Below are 5,000 nucleotides of genomic sequence, written 5' to 3'. Positions count from 1 at the left end.
AATAGGAATAATGGTGTGATGATGATGATACTACTACTACTACTACTACTACTACTACTACTACTACTACTACTACTACTACTACTACTACTACTACTAATATTTATAATAATGATAAAAATAATAATAGTGATAATGATGATGATAATAGTGATAATAATAACAATGATAATGACATTAACAATAATAATGATAGTAATAATAATGATGATGATGATGATGATGATGATGATGATGATGATAATAATAATGATAACAATAATAATAATGATGATGATGATGATAATGATGATGATGATGATGATGATAATAATAATAATAATAATGATAATAATAATAATAATAATAATAATAATAATAATAATAATAATAATAATAATAATAATAATAATAATAATAATAATAATAATAATAACAATAATAATAACAGTAATGACAATAATAATGACAAGAATGATGAAAACGATAATGATAATGTTAATATTAATAATAAAATATGATAAAAAAATAGTAATAATGATAATTGTTATTGTTATCAATGTTATCATCATTAGTATTAGTGCTAATAATGATATCAATAATAGCAAAGACAATAAAAAAGTGGTAGTAGCAAACTAGAAATTTCAGCTTTGTGAACCAATAAAAGTATGGTCCCAATAACAACAATATGTTAATGAGAATAACAAAGGATTCCGCCAGGATTGTCAATCACAAGGACTCATCAAAATCCAATTTCTCGAAGTGATCCCTTAAATACCGGCGAGAGAGGCCCCGACCATCGTTTTCTAATTGCTTTGATGTGCAACAGAAAACGGAAGTTCTTGGTAGAGCTTGTGTCTGTGTTTCTGTGCGTGCGTCTGTTTTGCTTTCTTTTAAAAGGATATTGTTTTTTTAGCTTTTATTTTAAAAGAATGTTGATTATTTTTTACAATTAAATCTAATAAAGTTAAGATAACCTTTGCTTCGGTTCTCCTCTCGATAAGCGAAGGATACCCCCCCTCACCCCCTTATCTTCTTAGCTTCAAAGGAATTTCTGAGGAAGTGACATAAGGATCTGCAACCTGGTGCCTTCGCCCACAAGGACTCTCCGAAGGGGATGAGACTCCTGTTGCAATCCGTTATGCAGTCGGCGGACGTTGCAGTGGGGACGGCGAAACGACCTCCCACTCGGTCTTGTGTTATCCTGTTGGGGCGGAGGGGGGGAGGGAGGAAGAGGAGGGAGGAAGGGGGAGGAGGAGGGAGGAAGGGGGAGGGGAGGGAGGGAGGGGTAGGGGGAAAGGGTGAGGGGTGGAGGAAGGGAGAGGGGAGGGTGGAAGGGGATGGAGGAATGGGGAAGAGGAAGAAGAGGATGGGAGGAGAAGGAGGAGGGGGTTGGTAGATTGCAATGGGGGTGGGGGAGGGGGATTGTGGGGGAAGGAAAAGGGTAAGGGAGGAAGGGAGGGAGAGGAGATTGGTGGGCTGCGGCGGAGGTGGGACAGGGGGGTGGTTGGGGAGGGAGAGAGTTAAGGGAGGAGGGGAGAGAGAGAAGGAGGGGCGAAAGAGAGGTCGCTTGAGGATCATTATGAAGCGAGGAAAGGAGGTAAAGGGAAAGAGGGGAGAAGAGGGAGAGAGGGCGAAGAAAGGAAGAGGGGAGAGAACGAGGAGAAGAGGAGAAAGGGCGAGTAGATAAAGGGAGAGGGCAAAGAGGAGAGAGAGAAGAAGCGAAACGTGGAAGGGGGGAAAGGACGGAGGGTGGAAGTGAGAGAGATGGCGAGGAAGGGAGAAAGGAAGCGAAGAAAGGAAGGAGGGGGAGGCAAAAAAGGGGAAGAGGGAGAGGGCGAGGAGAGAAGGGAGAGAGGGTGAAGAATCGAAGAAAAAGAAGCAAAGAAAGGAAGGGGGAAAGGGGGGAGGGCGATGACAGAAGAGAAAGAGAGCGTAGAAGGGAATGAAGGAGAAATGAAGAAAGGAAGGAGGGAGAGGACGAAGAAAAAAGGCAAAGGCAAAAAAAAAAAAAAAAAAAAAAAAAAAAAAAAGGAGAGGGCAAAGAGGGGAAGGGAAGAGAGGAGAAAAGGATGAGGGAGGGGGGGGGAGGGCGAAATGGGGAATAGGGGGAGGAGGAATGTATTTCCCCCCCTTAAGGAAATTTTACACAGGGGGAAGGGGGGGGGAAAGGTTTTAATCCATTAAGAAAGTGATAAAGGGGGGAGGGGGCAAAACTAATTTTCTATCTGGTTTTCTTTTCGGGTTCTTTTTTTTCCTTCCTCTTCTCTCCCCCTTCCCCTTCCTCTCCTCTCTCTCTCTTCTTCTCTCCTTTCTCTTCCTCTCTCTTTCTATCTCCCTTCCCTTCTCTCTCCCCCTCTCTCTTTTCCCCTCTCTCCCTCTCTCTCTCCCCCTCCCTTTCCTCCCTCTCTCTCTCTCTCTCTCTCTCTCTCTCTCTCTCTCCCCTCTCTCCCTCTCTCTCCCCCTCTCTCTCTCCCACCCCTCCCTCCCTCCCTCTCCCTCTCCTTCATTCCCTCCATCCTTCCTCCCACTCTTTTACATCTTATTCCAATCCACCAGCAAACTATCTTAACGGACGATTGCGAAATTAGCATAATATATTCCTCGACAAAACGCGGTGAAAATAACTCGCCAGAGGTCACTATTTTACACCGATCGGCACTTAATGTAGACGGGGCTACTTAGCGTTGAATTTTTGATCGACATTACTCCGTCTGCTAATTGGTCTCGCGTGGGAATGAGGAGGAAATTCCGCTGCGTGTCGGTCAGTCTCTCATGTTTGAAAGGGGAATGTTGGTGTGTGATGATATGTTAGAAACGTGGTATGAATTTAGAATGAAGCAAAAGGCAATGGGTTATGTATGGCAACATACCTAGATATGCAGAGATATACCTACATATACACAGACACCTATACATACAAATTCATAAATATATACGGATGCACCTACACACACACACACACACACACACGGATGCACATACACACACACACACACACACACACACACACACACACACACACACACACACACACACACACACACACACACACACACACACACACACACACACACACACACACACACACACACACACACACACACACACACAGTCAGACACATCCTCAGATAGATGTTATAAGTGAAATACAGGCGCTTTCCCCGCGTTTTATGTGTGTGCCTGAGGACGCTCCGTGAGTCGTAAGATCTACACGACAGCCAAATGTTATGGCGGAGCGGACCCCTTGCTGCCACGGTGCATGATAATTCCTCGTCAGGCATTGGCTGTCCGATCGTCATCCGAGAATTGTCGCTCGGGCCATGCAAATGTCATAATCATCCTCTCGGGCGACACTTTGCTTCTTTCTCGCGCCGTCGGTCGAGGCAACTCCGAGGAGGCAGTGACGGGGATGCGTTTTCTGTGTCCTGTGATATTGGGGATCGTGTGGACGTACTAGGGAGCACACACACACACACACACACACACACACACACACACACACACACACACACACACACACACGCACGCACACACAAACACAAAACACCTACTCCCATACACTCAGGCACTCACACTCACACCTACGCAAACATACGAATGTACAGTCATAAAGAAACAGAAGCAAGGCCAGAGAGACGGAGCGGCTTCTCCTTCCCTTCACTCCTCACCTCGCTTCCCCGAACGACGCCTCGCTCACTTCACCCCCTTCGTCATCACAGGTTCAAAGCATTTTTTCAGGTTTATGAAACACGTAAAGTTCTCTAGCGCTCTTTGAACTATGGGAAGATGGCCGCGAGGGGACGTGTGCAGTGTTGCATTGTGCAATTGCAGCTACTGCCGTGTGCAAGGGTGCAAGGTGTATACCCTTTGAATCAACGCGAGAGAGCTGTCGATTGATGTTATCTGACTGAATTTTTTTTCTTTTGAGAGAGAGAGAGAGAGGAGAGAGAGAGGAGAGAGAGAGAAAGAGAGAGAGAGAGAGAGAGAGAGAGAGAGAGAGAGAGAGAGAGAGAGAAGAGAGAGAGAGAGAGAGAGAGAGAGAGAGAGAGAGAGAGAGAGAAAGATAGATAGATAGATAGATAGATAGATAGATAGATAGATAGATAGATAGTTTCTCCTTCAGGTTCAATTACTCTTATCCTGAGTGATTGTAAAAAATAATAAAAAAAGAGAGAGAGAGAGAAAAAAAATATTTAGATGTTTGTGTCAGCATTCTATTCATCTACCTTTCTACCAATCTATCTATGTCGTTCTATCTGTATTTCTATGTATCTGTCTATCAATTTCCTATATACGAATATATAGAATTCAAACAATTTAACCTCGGTTCAAACAACATTTAAGTCTTAAGTACGCGTCCTAAAAAAAACAAAGCTGTGTGAAAAAAAAAAAACGAAGTGAACACGATATCTTAATAATAACCTCTGTTTTCCCATTTTCTTCTAGAATTGACGACAAATCCACTTATCTAAACCGTGGCTGTTACATGACGCAGGAAAGACACCACAAATACAAAACAAACCTGTGAAGGAAAAGTAAAAAAAAAGTGCGGTTCGAACAGGGTGGAGAAGGAGGAACTCTGGAACAGGAGAGAGACAGGACTGGAACACCATGAGCCTTGCTACCATGAATACCTTTGACATCACATCTATGGTGAAGTGATAAGCGAAGTGTGCCGCCAGGGGGGTGACACGGCATCATTTGGATGAGCGGCCAACACTGCATTTGAGGTAAGTACTGTGGCGCTTTGTTGTCGGCAGCGTGTTTGCTTTTAAGTGTTCTGTGATTTTTTTTTTTTAACATTCGTTGATGTTATATGTGTATGTTTTCTTTAAACATTAATTATGTGTTTGTTTTATTTGTTGATGGTATAGTGTCTATGCTTTTTTGTGTTTAAGTATTTTTTTACACTCGATATTTCGTTTTTTTATTATTGGGTTTAATTCTTTATTCATGGATGTTAATACTTCTTAAATATTCACTTATATCTCAGTTTTCTATTATTTGGCATTCGGTTG

Source organism: Penaeus monodon, chromosome 11 (assembly GCF_015228065.2).
Source record: "Penaeus monodon isolate SGIC_2016 chromosome 11, NSTDA_Pmon_1, whole genome shotgun sequence".
Classification (NCBI taxonomy): Eukaryota; Metazoa; Arthropoda; class Malacostraca; order Decapoda; family Penaeidae; genus Penaeus; species Penaeus monodon.
Note: the sequence above shows the minus strand (reverse complement) of the source record.